Source organism: Hyaena hyaena, unplaced genomic scaffold (genome assembly GCF_003009895.1).
Source record: "Hyaena hyaena isolate Hyena2069 unplaced genomic scaffold, ASM300989v1 scaffold_51, whole genome shotgun sequence".
NCBI classification, from domain to species: domain Eukaryota; kingdom Metazoa; phylum Chordata; class Mammalia; order Carnivora; family Hyaenidae; genus Hyaena; species Hyaena hyaena.
Window position 1 is genome coordinate 1,295,550 of NW_024080683.1, and position 19,339 is coordinate 1,314,888.

General features: G+C 45.6%; 1 protein-coding gene across 1 annotated transcript in view; it reads left to right on the forward strand.

The window, feature by feature from the left end:
* Positions 1-17,397: 17,397 nt before the first annotated feature.
* The window catches only part of SMARCA2 (SWI/SNF related, matrix associated, actin dependent regulator of chromatin, subfamily a, member 2), a 180,780-nt gene continuing 178,838 nt past the window's right edge, over positions 17,398-19,339 (forward strand). The window contains exon 1 of the mRNA XM_039230804.1: positions 17,398-17,491. The gene's annotated coding sequence lies outside the window, so the exon portion shown is untranslated. The remainder of the gene's footprint in view (positions 17,492-19,339) is intronic.

A 19,339-nucleotide genomic window follows, 5' to 3' on the forward strand; every position in this document is an offset into this window, starting at 1 on the left:
CAGTAGGGTCGGGACATGAAATAGGGAGTAAGACATGACCCCTCTCCTTAAAGAACTTGTAATTTAGATGAGTGACCATATCACATCAAAATGGGGGGAATTTCTGAAAGCAAAACATTGTCAGAGACTCTATTCCAGTGGGACCTTTGCATTTGTTTCATGCCACAGCCCTTAAACTGACAAGGATCCGTGAGGCCATATGAGTGAAGTTGTTGGGGTTGTATATGTGCCATGGGCTCAACAAATCATGACTACTGTGGTTATCAATGGATTGTTATGGCCATCCCATCCCCCAACCTCCTGACACCGTAGCCCAGACAGTGGTTGGTTCTTGTGTTAAGCAGTTGCAACAACCTCCTAATCAATTTCTTTGTTTATACTCAAGAGTATCTTCCCTTTATCCCTCCTAAATCCATTCTCTAGTACCCATGTAATGATCTTGGTAAAACATGCATCTGGTAGACCCCATTTCTATCCTTAAATGCTTCACAATTTCCCATGTCCGCCAATGTAAGATCCAGACTCACCAGTGAGGGCCATCATGATCTGATTTCTGCAGACTTCTGCCACACCTTCACCCTGCATCGGCACCTTTCTCTGGGTTCTTCCATTAGCGACCTACTCTGGCAAGCCCCACCCAGCTTCTGCTTCATGCTTTAATGCCTCCATGCCCTTGTTCAAGATGTCAGTCTACCTGGGCGGGTCTTCCCCTTGCCTTTCTAACTCCACCTCTGCTTTGTAGGTCTAGCTCCACATCTCTCCATCCCTGTTTCTACCTCGCAAGCACCATGATCTAGTCCCTGAACAACTGCAGTAGCTTCCTAACTGGTCTCCTCTCTGCATCCACTCTTGCCCCCTTCCAGTCCATTCTTGACTGCCAGGTTGATGATAACCATCACACAAACTGTGTTTCCCCTTTTCCTAACACATTTAAGATAAAGAACAAAATCTTTACCAGGTCAGGTACAGAAGGGCCTTTCCAGACCCTGGCTCTCCAGCCTTATCCCCTCTCATGCAGCTTGCTCCAAACATGGCAGCCTTCTTTCATGCCTGTGAATGCCTTCGAATGTCAGGTTTCCTCCTGCACAGGTTTTGCACATGCTGGTCCCTCTTAGCTTATTCATATTTCCTACCCATTCCACAGATCTCAGCTCAAGAATTACTGTCAGAAGGATGCCTTCCTTGATCTCTCTGGTCCTGGCTAAGTTTCTTTATTCTGCATTCTTGTGGAGGAGTATCCTTCAGAGCGCCTACCTCAGTCTGCAGGTGGTTGTAATGTTTTGTTTTTTTTTTTATTTTTTATTTCTAGGAGAGAGAGAGAGACAGCGTGAGCAGGGGAGGGTCAGAGAGAGAAGGATACACAGAATCTGAAACAGGCTCCAGGCTCTGAGCTGGCAGTCAGCACAGAGCCTGACGCGGGGCTCGAACCCACGAACCGCGAGATCATGACCCAAGCGAAAGTCCGACGCTCAACCGACTAAGCCACCCAGGCGCCCCTGCAGGTGGTTTTAAATAATGGCTGAGTTTGCCCCAAAAGCAAGCTTCATGAGATATGGACAGCACCTGATTTTGTTCATCACTGCATTCCTAGCCTAGCACAGTATCAGGTGCTAAAGGGATACTCAAAAACATTTTAATTAATCAAGCCATCAATCAATCAATCCTCCAAGACTCTGTTACTTCATTTGGAAAGTTCTACCATTATTACCACTATCATCACAGGTGGGATTGCCTTCCCGCAGCCTATATATGTGTTTGAGCACATACCTTTACTCTGTATTATTTCACCTGCCAGTCCCTTAAGGATCTGAGTCCAGAAAGAGAAGCAATATCTTAATCAACTCTACATCTACTATACCTGACACATAGACGGTGAATGATACATTCATCAGTAAGTTTTTTTAATTGAAGTAAAATTCACACAACATTAAATTTTAACTGTTTTAAAGTGTCTAATTCAGTGGTATTTATTCGCACTCACAGTGTCGTACAATCATCACTATCTAGTTCCAGAACACTTTCATACCTGTTGAACTGTCATTCTCCATTCCTGCCTTTCCCCAGCTCCTGGCAACCATTAATCTGCTTTCCATCTCTAGACTTTTTCATACTGAGACATTTTGTACCAACATAATATAAATATGTGGCCTTTTGTGTTTGGTCTCTTTCACTTAGCATAATAGTCTCAAGGGTTCTCCATGTGATAATATGTATCAGTATTTCATCTTTATGGCTGAATAATACTCCATTCCATTGGACAGATATATCACATTTTGTGTCTTCCTCCATTTGACTGGCCTCTGGGCTGTTTCCACCTTTTGGCTATTGTGAATGGTGCTGTGAACTTTTCCAGACAAGTCTTTGAATACCTGCTTTCAGTTATTTTGCTGTATACCTAAGAACTGTGTCACATAATTGTATGTGTGCCTGAGTGTCCAGCCACCAAACTGTTTTCTACAGAAGGTGCACCATTTTCCATTCCCACCAGCAATGTAGGAAGGCTCCAGTGTTTCTTGACATCTTCACTGATACTTGTCATTTTCTGTAGTTGTTATTTTTTGAAGCAGTGATCATAGCCAGCCTCATCAGTTTGAAGTAGTATCTCATTGTGGCAATACCAGTTCCTACCCACTAGGATGACTACTATTAAAATTTTTTTCAGAAAATAACAAATGCTGGTGAGGATGTGGAGAAATTGGAATCCTTGTACACTGTTGGTGGGAATGTAAATGGTGGACAAAGGAAAACCTACTGTTACAGAAGACAGTATGGTCACTCCTCAAAAACTTTAAAATAGAATAACTGTATGATCCATCAATTCCACTTCTGAGTATATACCCCAAAGAATTGAAAGCAGGGACTGGAACAGATTTTTTTTTTAATATTTTTATTTATTTCTAGGAGAGAGAGAGAGACAGTGTGAGCAGGGGAGGGTCAGAGAGAGAGGGAGACACAGACTCCGAAACAGGCTCCAGGCTCTGAGCTGGCATTCAGCACAGAGCCCGACGTGGGGCTCGAACCCACGAACCACGAGATCATGACCTAAGTGAAAGTCGGACACTCAACCAACTAAGCCACCCAGGCGCCCCTGGAACAGATATTTGAACACCTATGTTCATAGCTGAATTATTTGCAATAATCAAAAAGTGGAAGCAACTCAAGCGCCCTTCAGCAGGTGAATGGACAAACAAAATGTGGTGGCTACATACAGTGGAATGTCCCTGAGTAGCTTTGAAAAGGAAGAAAATCCTGTTAAATGCCACAGCATGGATAAAGCTTGAGGACATTACGCTAAGGGAAATTAGCCATTCACAGAAAGACGAATTGTGTCTGATTCCACTTATACAAGTAGTCACATTCATGGAGACAGAATGTAGAAAGGTGGTTCGGGGTGGGGGAAAGAGGTGATGGGCAGAAGGTTGAGAGTCTTCCATTGTGTCAAAAGAAGCAGAATGCAAGCGGGCTCTCCTGTGGGATTGTAGCCTGGATGTCTTGCTGTCCCTGTGTTCCACCACCAGCTAAAGGAGGCTCTTCCTAATCTGAAGACTCCCCAACAGTTGAGATAACATGAGGCATGGCATTCAGAAAAGAAGTGTTAAGTCAGTGCAATGGGAGGAAAAGAGCCCTGGAGAAACTGACTGAAAAGGGAATAAAATTCGGGAAAGTACCATTAGAAACCATTGCATGAGTGGAAGAAGCAAAGGAAGCATTGAGAATTTGTGGCAAGACAGCCAATCAAGAAAGAGGAAGGCATTCTAGAGAAAAATGCTGAGGCCCAGGAGTTTCAGCTGATGAGCAGAATTGTTGGCTGGCCAGGTTCTGGTTTAAAGATAGAAAAACACACTGTTTTCTAGAAGTAGCTAGTATTTATTACCTGAGTGTTAGTTCTGATGAAACACCCAGTAAATTACAATATTTGTAAGCAGATGTTTTGTAAGTGGAAGTCACGGAAATATCCAGAGAAATCAAAAAGCGGAAAGTGCTATGGTTCAGAGTCATATATTTTGGGATTTTTTAAAAATAAAATCCCTACTTACTTTGTGGCAGGAAGAACACCAGGGAATAAAATTATTTTGAAAAGAGGCTAGATGAAGTACAATTCATATCACTCCCTAAAAATGGGCAATAAGTAATTGTATCCGAATAAACATTCATATCTAGCTGGTTGAGTAAGTACTTAGGCTTTCTTAAAATGATTATTCAAGAAAAAAATTTCAGTTGGGATTATCCTTACTTTTTATAACCACTTTTCTTTCCTGGTATGTGGCTTTTAGCCAGTCCTTGGATTCTCAGAATGCTTCCGAAAAAGATGAATTAAGGAAAAGGAAAGGAAACTCAAATAAGTCAATGGGGCCTGCTTGGCAATAGTGAAATAAAACCTGTGATTAGGAAGAGGTTGAAATGAGCTAAAATCAAGGCAACTGCTTTTTTCAATAGTACTTGCTATTTCTTTCTCTATTTCCATAGAGGAAGGGAAACTAAAATGGTGTAATAAAAACAGCTAATATTTATCCAACTAAGCATATGAGGTGCTAGGGCCAGTTCTAAACTTCCCACGTATTATTAACTCACTTAATCTTCACATCACCCCTATAAGGACACTACTGTGTAAGAGTCCATTGCTGAATTTTCAGGAATTTTGTGAGCCTGTTGGTCGCTTGAAATCAGCCATTGTGGGAGTATTTATTTATACCATGGAAATCAACATATGTTACAAATCGGGGCTTCCGGGGGGGGGAGAGCCATTTGTTAAACATTTTCTAGAATACCACTGCTGTTGCCCTTCTTTCACAGATGGGGAAACTGGGACACCAAAAAGTTAGGTAAATTTTCCATGATCATGCAACTAGTAGTTAAAATTGGTAGCGTTAAAATTGTGTGCTAGGCAGCATGACTAGAGAGCCCAAGCTTTTCACCATCGTACCATACTGCTTCTGATATGACTAACTTGCTTTGGCTGGATTTAGAAAGCCTGGGACTCTAATTTGGACTCATACTATCCACTGTTTAAGCTTTTTGAGTCTCAAGCCATTTCATGATAGCGTTGTTACAATCTAAGAATGTTTCACACTTACCTCTGCTATATCACAAGTGAAATGATTATCCCCTTCCTCCCTTCCTTCCTCCCTTCCTTCCTTCCTTCCATCCTTCTTAATTTTGATTATGTCTTTGCTATAAAGTAGAATATATGTAAACCTCTTAGGACGTTTGGCAGCATGTTAGGAGGTCTATAGTGAATTTTCTCCCTAACGCTCCCATACTGCTTTCCTCATTATCGTAGAAAGCAGAACAGGTGTGCTGACAGCGGGTATCATCATCATCATTAATAAATATTTATTGAGCATGCCCTTTGTGCTGAGCTCTGAGGACACAGAGAGGTAGAAGACAGAGTCCTAGAAGCTAACCCAACAAGTGACTCAGGTAACAAGTAGAAGTTGTGAAAAAAGAAAGCGGGAAGCAACCACAATACTTGGGGAAGCCTTTCTGGAGGAGGGAACAGCACCTGAGCTAAAAGAAGCGTCAAACAGAAAGCAGGCATGAGCGACTGTGAGCAGTCATGATGAAAACAGTGAGCAGCATGGTTTGAAGGAGGGCAATGGGGCAATTATTATTTTCCTGTGTGGAATAATTAGTGGTGTGATTTGGCTTGAGGAGAAGTTCCGTGATAGGAAACAAGGCTGGAAAGGATGACTGCTGTTTGAAGAGGGCCTTTGAGCTTGACTAAGGAGACTGGGCTTCATTTTTTGAACAGTAAGGAAATCACCCATGGTTATGAGCACACCAAAGATGTGTAAAGCTGTGCTATGAGTAAGATGAAATTTAGCCAGGTGTGTAGAATGAACTGAAGGAGAGAATTGCTGGAAACAGAAATAACAGTAAAACAATAATCTATTATGAAAGCTTCTCCAACATGGAAAATCCATATGGAATAATTAGGATTGTAAGCAAGATACAGTTAAAAGTGCAGACTGCAGTTACAACCGTACAAACACATACGCGATAGGAAATGTCGGGAAAAACTACAACTACATTGTCACAATGATTGGATTGGGCTGGTGGAATTATGGGTGATTTTTTTTCTTTAATCAAATTTTTAGTTACTCAATCATAGTTTATCATTATGAAAATGCATGTGAATAATTGAAAAATTATTGACAGAAAAAGATATTTTTGAAGGGGACACATGTTTGAGGCAAAATGACAAATTATACTTTAGACAGAGCATGATAAAGGGAAACCATCCAAACAGGATGGCTTAGGGGCAGCTGGAGATACAGGGCTGAAAGTTTGGATAGTGATCAGTGTTTGCCACCCTGCTTTGTGAGCCATAAATATGAATGAGGAGTTGGAGAGAGCTCAGAGCAGGAAGTGCTGAACAAGACCTGAATCTTGGGGCTATTTGCCCAACAAGGTGCAGAAGAGGAGGGGGAAGGGAAGTCCATAGATGGCGCTGAACATAATTTACCCAAGAAGGAGGAGGAACCTGTTAGGACAAAGAGACTTATGCCAGTTAGTTTATAAAGCCATTTCATTTATTGAGTGTTTTCCTCTGTGTTTGCACAGTGTGTACACTAGAATACATCTACTGTCTTTTATAATTCTTGTAACAACACTTTGTGTTGGGTGCCATTATTATATTATCCCCATTTTAGAGAGCCAAGACAGAAAATTTAAGGTGAGAGGAGACTTAGAGGTTTTGTGGCACAAATCCTTCCACTTTGTAAGTGAAGTAAAAAGGGCTCATAAGTCAAGGTCACATGACTCCTCCAGGGGCAAACCGCATTTGAAGAGAAGAGCTTCCATGGGAGGAAGACTATGCGTGTACATCCTCCTCCATGATGGCCAGCTGTCCTCCATTGTTGCTGAGTCTTGCCATAACTTGATTTCCAAAATTGATACTGAAAGGGCTTTGGTGGTTATTTCCTCATCCTCACTTTCTACATTTTCTTGATACATAAATGGTCTAAATTTCGATGCTTGTGTCACTCAGTGTTATTTGGCTGCTCCCAGCAGCTTTCTTAGTTCATTATTAGCAGTATATCTGATGTCATATGTGGCAAAGCTTTTAAAGCCTGATAACGAACCCATCACTACAGTGAGAACTTTTTCCTGGAGTGAGGCAAGGCACATGTTGCTCAAGAGGAAGGAGTTGTGTCATTTATCACAATGCTGATTACAAATTTAATTAAAATTAGGGGCGCCTGGGTGGCTCAATCAGTTAAGCGTCCAACTTTGGCTCAGGTCGTGATCTCAAGGTCTGTGAATTCAAGCCCCGTGTTGGGCTCTGTGCTGACAGCTCGGAGCCTGGAGCCTGCTTCAGATTCTGTGTCTCCCTCTCTCTCTGCCCCTCCCCTCCCTCTCTCTCTCTCTGCTCATGCTCATGCTCTGTCTCTCCCTCAAAAATAAATCAACATTAGAATTATTTACAATTTCACAGTCTAAATTCTTACCAAGGTAGGAAATTTTATCAATTTTGCTGTTAACATAGTATATAACCTGATATTCACGCAAAAACTAAAATTATCTTGTTGTTAATTCAAATTAGGATATTGTCTCTACTAGATTTTCAAAATCCAAAACTGTTGCATGTGCAATTTTTGATGTATTTATATGTTATTAACTGGCTTTAAATATTGGTTAAATTTTACATTTAATATCTTATTACAGTTGAGGGGATTATTCTCATACATACTAACCTGGGTTTATAAAATTGACTTACAAAGAAGGCTTCTATTATAAAAAAAAAATGTAACTATTATTGCCATACTCTGAAGGCTCTATAGAAAAAAAAAGTAAAAGGGATTTTACAAATATTATATCTTGCTATTTTCCAGTTATGTAGAGAATAAGGCCTTTAATGGACTTCCTTCAGTGTCATCCAGCAACTATTTACTTGTTATCCACATACCCAAAAAGATGGTCCAAGTATGGAAGCCTGGTGAAATTTTTATTTTACTAACATTCTTACGATATAATGCATAAAGTCCTGATCATGAAACCCATGTTTTTTTTTTAATGTTTATTTATTTATTTTGAGATAGAGTGTGTGTGTGTATGTGTGTGTGTGTATGAGTGAGTGGGGGAGGGCCAGAGAGAGAGGGGGAGAGAGAATCTCAAGTAGACTGTCAGAACAGAGCCTAGCATGGGGCTCGAACCCACATACCATAATGAGATCATGATCTGAGCCAAAACCAAAAGTCCAGCACTTAACCAACTGAGCCACCCAGGCATCTCATAACACCTATGTGTTAATAAACTGACTTAAAAGAATATTTAGGTGAGAGCAAAAAGTTCCTGAAATGTGTATCCCCTGTTGGTCAAAAGAGTGTTTTCTTGGGGAGTCTGGGTGGCTCAGTTGGTTGAGCATCCAACTTCAGCTCAGGTCATGATCTCATGGTTCATGGGTTTGAGCCCTGCATCAGGCTCTGTGCTGACAGCTCAGAGTCTGGAACCTGTCTTTGGATTCTGTGTCTCCCTCTTTCTCTGACCCTCCCCTGCTCATGCTATCTCTCTCTCTCTCAAAAATAAATAAAACATTAAAAAAATTCAAAGAGTGTTTTCTTAACCTTTTTTTTAATGTTTATTTTTAAGAGAGAGAGAGAGAGAGTGTGTGTGTGTGTGTCTGTGTGTGTGTATGTGTATGTGTGTGCATGATTGGGGGAGGGACAGAGAGACAGGGGGACACAGAATCTACAGCAGGCTCCAGGCTCAGAGCTGTCAGCACAGAGCCTAATGCAGGGATTGAACCCACAAACCATGAGATCACGACCTGAGCTGAAGTCGGACACTTAACCAACTGAGCCACCCAGACACCCCCCACAAGGAATGTTTCTCAACTCACTATGAATTCTGAGTCGTAGTAGGGTATGTGCAGCAATGACAAAGAGCAAAAGAATAGAAACCATGAACTTCAGAGGGCATTGCTGTTAGTAAGTGTAAGTGCTGTTCGAGGAGACTTTGCTGTAGTTACTGTGTCTGTCGGCCTAGATCCACTCCATACTCTGCTGCTGGGCTCCTTGAGGCAAGTAGGGGCTGACCCTTTCGGGCTGCACTTCCCACACTCCTGTGTCCACCACACCAGCCCATGGGAGACACTGGCAAGAGATGAGTCAAGTGAAGGACAGGAAGGAAGGAGAAGACAGGATATTCTGCTCTTCTCTTTTGGTGTCTGGCTGCCTTTCTAGCAACAGCTGTACCTCGGCCGTGGCTCTGAGAATCATCATGGTTTCAGATCTCGCTGGGAGACAGTGGTCCCCAGGCTCTGTTAATTCTGCCTTATCCCTCGGCTCCCTTAGCTTTGGGGTGATAGTAACTTCTTACTGGTGCCACTCTCAGTTCCGTATTTGACTTCTCAGCTCTCCCCTTACCTGTGGGACCAATTTCCTGAATTAAATTCCTCTGTTTTCCTATTTGGACCCTGACCAGCACAATTCACTATGTACCCAAGTATGTGTATACTAGGTCATGATATAGAATACGTTTTTGAGCTGAGAGTAGTTGTTAAAGCGGTTTGAAAGCCACAGTCTGTGAAAATAAATTTGACAGCATGCCGTGGCTAGTGCCGGGCCCATTTCTTCACTTGGGCATGGATGGCTCTTACTGAGCTGAAAAGTCTGAACTTTTTTTCCTTCTCTCTTTTAAAAGGAAACACTGTGGTATAGTAGAAGGTGTATTGACTGGGAGTAAGACTGAGGTTCTAATCGTGGCGGGTGGACATGGGCAATCCACGTAACTATGTGTTCTAGTATATTATGCTTCCTCTATGCTTGAGGTTCTAAGATTGGTCTGTCTTTTTTAAACAGGGACTACTATAAGAAGTTATGAAATAAGACATTGATGTATAGTGTGTGACAGCTCAAAGACCAGTGAGACTAGCATTTGTAGGCAGTTTGAAAGAGTAGTCACTTACCTAGATTATTCCATTATGCTTTCATTATTTAATTACTTTCCCCAGTTGATAAGTAGTTATTTATTATGCTAGCATTAGTAATACTACCTCACGGGGCACCTGCGTGGCTCAGTTGGTTAAGCGTCAACTTTGGCTCAGGTCACCATCTCACTGTTGGTAAATTAGAGCTCCATGTCTACTATCAGCACAGAGCCCACTTGGGATCCTCTGTCTCCCTCACCTTTTGCGCCTCCTCCCCGCCTTTCTCAAAAATAAAGAAGAAGAAGGAGAAGAAGAAGAAGAAGAAGAAGAGGGGGAGGAGGAGGAGGAAGAAGAGGAAGAAGAAGAAAGAAAAAAATAGCTCAGCATTTTGGTCTTAAGTTCTTAGGGAACAAACATTGGTAGGCCCACAGAACTTGCAGAACATCACATAAGGGTGGTTCAGTCATTAATGTCAGTAAAACACACCATAAAATTGAGGTGTCACATACAGACACCCCCGCGTGTATTTTTAAGTAGCTCACTAAAATATAGGTAAAGTGTGAGGCGTCAGTCTCTTTTAAGATGCAAACGTAACACCCACACCCTTAGTCCTAAGTATTAAACAAACACAAAATGTTCATGTTATGGTATTCTTTTACCTTATCAGCAAATCCCTTGCTTTCCTCTATATTTATGAAAAGCCTATTACCCAAAAGCCCCAAAGAGTCTCCAAATTAGTAAAATTCCAACAAATATCACAGTGTCTCTGGTAAGATAAGTGACTGGATATGCACAATCGCAGACCAAATGTGAGGTCTTCTTTTATGCTCAGCACTCGGTGAATCCAGTTACTGTTCACCTGAGTTTATCGAAAGGGGAGATAAAGGATAAAAGCTTCCTGCCTAGCATTAAATCTTGCCCCATGCCGAATCCAGACGCTTGCAACCCTTTCCCCAAACTTCGTATACTTGTGTTTGTTTTTTTTTTTTTTAAATATTCATCATTTTCTGGCTGGTAACACTATTGAAAACTAAAATAAAGCCACATTGTTGTAGAATGTATTTTATCCCTACCTGTGGAGGGGATTTTTCCCCCCAAAGCAGATTATTTATCTCAATTTCTTTAAAGAGTCATCTAAGGTAATTTTCATGGTTATTTCTGTTTTTATATGTTCCCGGTTTATTTTCTACTCTCCTCTTGAATTTACATAGAACAACTTCAAGCGTAGAAAAATGGCTGGAATAAAACAACAGCAGATTGCGCTTTTGTGTGCTGAACTTGAAGCAAGAATCTAGTGGGTGATGTGTTGGAAGTCAAGCTGGAAAAGGGTCGCACACAAATAAAATGCAGCGAAGGGCTATTGAAAAGATAAGTCCAGTAACAGCTGAAGGTGGTCTAAATGTGAACTGCTGCCATAAGATCTAATAAAACAGCCTGGGAAAGGGGTAAAGGGTATTGTGCCAGTGTGGCAGTCGGTTGAGGGACTTGGAGATGAGCCACAGTGTCACACGGGTACAGAAGCATATTATCATTCAGAGAAACGCAGCACAAGTCAAAGGGCAGTCGGCACAATGGCCCGCCAAATAAAAGTTAAAATATTTGAGCAATGTATGACAATAACAAAATTTTAGGCTCTGAATTCATGTTCTGATTCCTAATGTGCTTCTGTCCAAAGATGTGTCAATGCCTCAAAGATACGTTGATGACATGTATAAAGTCCTTTCCTGTCCAGTCAACAATATATAATAGAGTATTATTGAGAAAATCCTGCAGAATGAAATTATCCTCAGAAAACCCATCTCCAGAGACAAATGAAGCTTTCCTTTGGGCAGTTAGGATGCATTTGAATTATCTAGAGAAATATTGAGTTCTAAATGGTTTTTCTAAGGGTAGACATAATTGGACATATAAAATGCGCACACTTCATTTTATGAAAGTTAAAGGAAAGATTAATTTCTTGTCAGAAAGGTATCCTAGGTTATTAATGCTGCTAATACCTCTATATCAGTAATTCTTGCCCCTTGTGATGAAGATCCCCTTGGGAATCTGATGAAATGAACGGACTCCCTGAAGAAAATGCACCTTAACATGATCATGGAATTTCAAACAGTTTCCGGGGCTTCTGAGACGCGCCACAGATCATCCATATTCCCCCTCACCTCTGCCCCATAATGGGTTAAGAACCCTGTATCGATGACAAATGATTGAGCAGTTTTTACATGAGCAACATAGGTCACTCGAGTCTGGAGTTTTACCAAACTGGGTTAAAAATTCTGACTTCAGGGGGGCGCCTGAGTGGCTCAGTTGGTTAAGTGTCGGACTTTGGCTCAGGTCATGATCTCACAGTCGGTAAGTTTAGGCCCCGCATCAGGTTTTGTGCTGACAGCTCAGAGCCTGGAGCCTGCTTCAGATTCTGTGTCTCCCTCCCTCTCTCCCCCTCTCCCTCTCCCACTCTGTCTCTGTCTCCTTCAAAAATAAACATACATTAAAAAAATTTTTTTTAAATTCTGACTTCAACGCTTAGTTGTTTCCAAGTTGTTTGATCACATTCCCCTTGCAATTAAAAAGGAAAAACAAATAAAATAAAAAGGATAGAGTATGATTTATGTATATTTATTCATAATACATGTATTCAGTATTAATATATCAAGTGCATTATAAAACATATACAAAATAGAAGTTATAAAACAATAAGATGAAGATGAGAGAATAAAATACCTTGCTAATCAGGATGATATCATACAATATCAATAGCTAATATCTCTAGGCAAAATATATGCTTAGATCAGAATTCATCATTAACGGTAGTTCATATAAATCCAAATTGCAAGTAGTCTTGAATAAACGTGAATGTTTTTGACCTATTTCTTGTCAGATCTAATTAGACTGTCATTGTTTTCACTTCTCAGTGTGGCTGGCAAAAAACTCTCAGAACGCAAAGTGGCAGATTTGATCCTAATTTTCACCTGCGAGTGCATTATTGGGTTTATCTCAATCTTCGATTTCTTGGAAGGAATCTTTTTTAAGCCACTTGTTTTCCAAATAAGAGAGCTAATTGGGCAAGACCAGAAAAGACACTTTATGGAAGATGGGTCAACACCCTGCACCTGAAAGAACGAAAGGGGGTCCCAACCGTCACCCCCTGCCCCTGACTCTCCTATAAGTACTCCTCAGATACAGTACCTGGCATGTGACCACTTTCCTAGGCACCAAGTAAAGATGCCAGGGTAAATGAGTGTAACAAACATATGTAACACCCTTCTTTCTTGGGTCGTTACATTGTTTTTAGTCATTAAAGGAAGAAGAAATTGAATTTCTAATGTTCTTCCCAAATCGCAGTGAATTGTCTTCCTCACTCCACTTTGGAGACCCCCTGCCTTAGGCAAATTATTTACTGCCTCTCAGTTTCTTCATCTGTAAAATAGGGATAATATGACATAACTCCCCCAGGTAAGTGGATAAACGGCGTATGTCAAGGCCTCTGCCCAGACACTGGCGTGTGATTTAAAGGGGAAATGAAAGAAGATGCCACCATAATGATTACTACCGTATTGCTAGGTGGGTACTCACGTTACTCCCAGCCTAATGTAAAAACCAAACTAAGCCTCTTGTCCATGCTTTTTACCCGAGGGCAAGAGCCGTAGCTTCTCACCTCTCACCTTACCCCCCAAAACGAAACAGAAACCAAAAGCATATTAGCCTTTTCAGCTTGGAAAACAACAGATTTTGAACACTTGGTAATCTTGTTCACTAACTGCATAATTACTGATTGGGGAGACCTGTTCAATCCTATCGGTTAATTTTAATATACGAAAGGCTCTCTCATCCTTTCATTCAACAAAGTTGTTTTCTTTGTTTGTTTTGTTTTTGTTTTTAAAACAACATACAATGTACTAGACCTCCGGCTGAGGGCTGAGGTTTCAAAGATGAATTGAACTGGCTCTACACCCTCCAGGCACTAACCATCTAGTGGAGGGTACCAAACAAATAACCACATCAAAGCGAGAAGTGCTGTAATGGAGGTGCTCCCTGGTTGCTATGGGAGCAGGGTAGGAAAGGCAGCTTCCTTTGCCTGGGGAGGGCAAGGGGGGCCATTGCAAAGATGTGGGGCCGTAGCTGCATCTTGGAGGACACGGACTGGGACCCTGCATTTTGGTCAGAGGGAAGTCGATCCAGTGTGGCCCTTGAGAACCAGTAGATGGACTGGGTTTCTGGCGCCGAGGTGTTTGGGGAGGTGAACCAGGCTGGCAGAGCTCTGTCCATGCAGAAATTTATCATAGCGTGGACTGGAAATAGACAGAGACTCTTATGCTAGGAGGGTGACTCCATCACGAAGCGCGGTACTTTGGAGGAATGGCCTGATGAAAAAAAAATCTCTTGAGACTGTCGATTGGGGTAAAAGGTGAGTGAGGAGGGCTCACCTCTGTAGTAAATTGACTTGTTAATTCTAAACTCGTCACTAAATTAAATGTCGGCTGATCCACCTTGTCCAGGCATAGGCTCCATTACTGTATTCGTTCCCGAAGGGTCTGACTTGCTCGGCTTTGAAGCTAGGCAACGTTTCAGCCAGCATTAACCGTTTGCCTGGTGGGATTACAAGCCTCCTAACTTTGTGCATGGAATTTTTCTTTCTGACGGTGTTCTAACTACACATCAGTTTTCAAACCCAGTATCCACTCTAAACAGAACATCAACCACAGCCGACTTACATAACAAGTCAGTGTGGCCACACAGACATGAAAAGCGACTTCTATCTCCTGATGCCAAACTAGAAAGAGAAAAGCAAGTTCAGAGAACACATTATGACTCATCAAAGTCCAGAAAGGAAAGCTTCATGTGAATGAATATAGCATCCTCTGCAGCCTCTTGGGGTCCCTTTAGCTCCAACCATATTTGCTTTTGTGTGGATCTTCTGCAAAACAAAAGAACCCCCATCATTTCCCTCCTTAACATCAATTGTTAAGCATTGCTTTACCTCAGAGATGAAGCTTATGCTATACGTCTACAATCTTTTTTTTTCCTCTGTACTGAGTGAATGGTGCTGCCTTTTCATTTCTCCTGAGTATTTTCTCCTCCCTACTTGCTACAGCGCAAGCTACAAACAAGACAAGCCTGAAGGGAGAAGGTGGTGCTTTCTTAGACCAATGTGAAGGGAAGAGGAGATGCGATATCTATATTTAAGCTCTGCACCCAGAGATAGATTTGATTTTTCAGTTCCCCTAGTTGAACATAGGGGATACCCATCCCTCTCAGTACTGCATCAAAATTTCACATGAGCTGAAGAACATACACATGTAGCAAAGTGAGCATTTTCTTCTTGATTCTCCCTCTGACAGAATGCCAGAAGGAATGGCCAGTCCCTCTCCTCCAGTGATGTACAAAGATGATTGTTCATTCTCCCGGCAGGTAAAGGTGGAATCCTAAAGGGATGAACGGCACTTCTTTACAAGGAAGAAAAGGCGTGAGGCTGGCATGCCAGAGACACAAATTAGGCCTGAAAAAAAATTAAAACCCAAAATTCGCTAATGTAATAAGCATTGCCATTGGGTGAAAGCCCTTTTACAGACAACTAGGTTATCTGGCTATGTTATTGGTTGCGATTTATTAGGCAGATAGAAGTTAATACTTTTACCACATTGCCAGTTTTAAGATTCCTCACTGCTTATTTCCCGGTTAAAAGTTATACTGGCATATCCTCAGGCAAAAAACAAGTTCTTGCAGCAGCTTTCCTCAGGGCATACTATATTTTACTTCTCTTAGATGCATCTTCCTTTGCGGTCTTCAGGCGCACTTTGGGATGGCCAGGAAACTGAGTAACACTGAAGTTATCAAGCCAGGAAGAAAGCCTTAGAAAACTGCAGCGTGGTTGACATTGACACTTCTAGCCTCCTGAACTTGGTGCCCTTGCACAAATTCCGCTTCCCCCAGCAGTGGACCAGCAATGCCAACAGCTTTTTGCCATTGAACGACTCTATGCGGCATTGGGTGTTCTTCCCATTGCCTCTCGCCTTCATCTTCTCCACTACATAGTTTTAAGCAGCCTAGAACTGCATTTCAGAGGCCGTTGCTCCCAGTCAATTCAGCAACAGCAAAATGGCCTTAAAATAGGATTTTACTCTAGGGGGAAAATCCTCAACCAAATAGTCACGGTGCACTTTGAATGACTACTTGAAGCGATTGCATTGACAAAATAAGCGATACATCCTGCTTTTCTATCACTACCATATAGGAACAGTTTTAATTTTAAGATGCAAGCACTTCCATTAATGCGAGTCTAAAATAATAGGCCCCTGACTTAAAATCTCCTAACATTCTTTCACACTTCATAAAACTAAAAATAAAATTGTCTCAGCCAACACTGACCTATTCGTCCAGCCAAAGAACTATATTTCAAGGAGAATTGGGACAGAGGTCTCAAAATTGCCAAGTGCCAGCAGTTTAGGGTTGGTAGCCTTAATTGGTGTTAAATGTGGGGTGGGAGAGGAGACACTATGGGCTGTAGAGAAGAAGAGATTTATTCCCCTTCTTAAATCAAGAGCAGATTCCATGCTTCAAATGTCCCTTAACCCGCTCGCCCCGCCCCCACGGGGCTGGGTTTTTTTTTTTTTTTTCTCTCCATATTTTTGTATGTATTTTGCTGGAAGGTGACAGGTGAGGGAAGCTTCCGGTGCCATATCTGGTGCACAAAGTAAACAGAGGGGTTAGGGTGGGATTATTTATCTACAAGGCGTTCAGTCTCTCAGCTGGTTCCCCCTCGTTGGCATCTGGAAGCTTGCCGTACTCCAGAAAAGAGGCAGAACTGGCAGGAATGTTCTTTGTGCCCGCCTCCCTTTTTGCGGGGGAGAAAGGGGGCAGATTTCTGATTACAACCTTGAGTGGGGGTGGGGTGGGGAGGGTCGAAAAAGTTTCAGCCCGCGCGGCAACGCCCGGTTTTGCTTCCGCGGTGTGCACCGTGCCGCACGCAGCCTCGGGGCCCCTCGGAGCCCTCCCCCGGCCCCCTCCCTTCCCCTCTGCAGGCCGGCTCCGGCAGGCGGAGGCGCGGTTAAATTCCAGCACCTTCTCCACAGACCCCCAAACTACTACGCGCAATTACTACGGCGGCCGCCCTCCCTCTCGCCCGGGCTCCCCCGCCTCCCCGGGCTCCCCGGGGCGCCCCTGCCGGAGCGCGGCGGGGACAGGGCGCCGCGCGCCCCAGCGCAGCCGGGCGTCCTGCGCAGCTTCCCCGCGCCGGGCACCAGCACGGCCCGAGAGCCGGCGCCGCGCAGACACACTCGGATCCACGCACACGGCGGAGCCGTCTGGCTGCACATTCTTGCACACCGCCCCCGCCCTCCCCGGAGCTCGCGGAGTCGCTGCGCCGCGCGAGTGACAGGCGCGCCCCGCCAACCCGCGCCCGGGCGGGCGGGGAGGAGCGGCGCGCGGGGCCAACCGCGGCGCGTCTTCCGGCGCCCGCGGGGGCGGCGGGGGGGGCGGCGGGGCGGAGCCCGGGTTTAGGAAGAGGAGGGGACGGCTGTCATCAATGAAGTCATATTCATAATCTAGTCCTCTCTCCCTGTGTGTCTGTACTCTGGGTGACTCAGAGAGGGGAGAGACTCAGCCGGCACACTCCTCGCGAGCAAGGTAAATATAACTTACAACTCCTTCCCCCTTCCCTCCCTCCGGCCTCCGGGTGCAGCCGCCGCGCAGCCCCTCCGGCGCCGCGCCGCCTTCGCCGGGGGTTATTCATTATGATCCTAATTATTATTTATTGTGCATGCACGGAGACCAAAACAAACAGGCGGGCCAACCGCCACCGCCACCACCACAACAAAAAGCCCGCCTCCTCCCCGCGGGCCTCAGGTGGAATGCTCTAACGACAGCTCCCGGGCGGCGGGGGAAGGATCGGGAAAGTTTCAACCGAACCTTGCTGTTCTAATAATAACAGTAATAATTACTACTTCAAGGAGGAGGGGGGGGAGCCCAACACGCCGTAGCCTTGACCCTAGGTAGGCAGGCAGCGATGCGCGGCCAACTCAAGGTTGCAACACACACACACACACACACACACACACTCTGTGACAAGGTTGCAGTCCCCCCCCGTCCCCTTCAAGCTGGGGGAGGGGGCGCGGCAGAGGGGAAGGGGGGACCCCGGAGGAGGATGGAAAGGCGACAGTTCACCCCGAGGAGTCCTCCCCGGAAGAGTTGGGAGGCGAGCGGGAGAGCAGGGCGAGGAGCCCAGGCTGGCGGCGGGGCGCCAGCGAACGCGGTTGCCACCCGCCTCCCGGGGACTTGTGTCAAGGGCTCGGGCTGCCGAGACGCGAGCGGACCCCGGCGGGAGAAGCCGGGGCCGGTGCGCGCCGGCTCGGGGGTGACACCCCCACTTTGCGCGTTCCCTCGGGTGGGGATGGAGACGCTGACCGCTAGGCCGGCCTTTAGGCAAAGGGGCCGCCGTGGGGGGGGGGGGGGGGGGGGGCTGCGCCCGGGGCTCTGCGGAGGCGTCCCTGCCGCTGGTACCTGGCGGCCGCGCGGGCTCGGGTGCTGAAGTTCGGGGTGTCCGGCCCGGGCCGCACTGCTGGTACGGAGGGAGGAGGCCCCGGAGAAGGAGGTCGGAGGTGCCCTGCCCTCCCCCTCCCCGGGTTTGTTTTCTTTCGCTTGGCGTCCTCGCCTAGCTCGAACCGCGGGGACCTCGGGCGTGGGTCGCCCGCGATCGTCCGGGCGCTAGGGGCTCGCTGGGGCCCGGCGGAGCCTCCGTGGCTGCGGGCCGGGAGGCCATGATCCGGATAATCCTCTCTGCCTGACTGTCACCAACAGGACCCGCGCGCACCAGGGCAGCAGTGGTGGCGTTCGCCGGAGAAGGGGAAGGGCTGCGGGGGGGGGCGGGGGAAGGAGGGAGGGGGTGGCGAGGGTGGGAGGCGGGGAGACGGGGTGGGAGCCTCCTCCCCACGATGACACGCACCCCTTCCTTCTCGCTCCCTGCTTTACGAGTTTGCTTTATTCCCATCCCAACCTGGTTTACCCCTTCCTCTGCTCTCCCCCTCCATCCGGCCGTCTTCCCTCCTCCCGTTTGCGTTGCAAAACAGGGCCATGCAATCTGCAAAGGTGTCGCGATGCACTTCCCCAAATAACCGGTCCGGCGTGCCAGCCCCTAGGCGCCCTCCGGCTGCGGGCGCACCCCGAGCCCGGCGCTCCGGGTGCCCCGCACCAGGCCTCGCCGCCCGGGTGCAGTTGCACCGCGCGGGGCGGGGCGCAGCAGTGCGGGCTCCAGGGGACCCCCGCGCCCGGGCCCCAGCCCTCGGCCGGTTTCCGGTACACGCGGGGAAATCGCCTCCTGCCAGTGTCTTCGCGCTCGCCCCTGCCTCCGCCGCCTGGATTGCATTATTATTTTTATCCGGGTTGCAGCTCGCGGCGGATCCTGGTGAGCGCGGGGCAGGCCGGACTGCTGGGGGTGAGCGGTGGGGGTGGAGGGAAGTTGGACGTGGATCAGGCAGG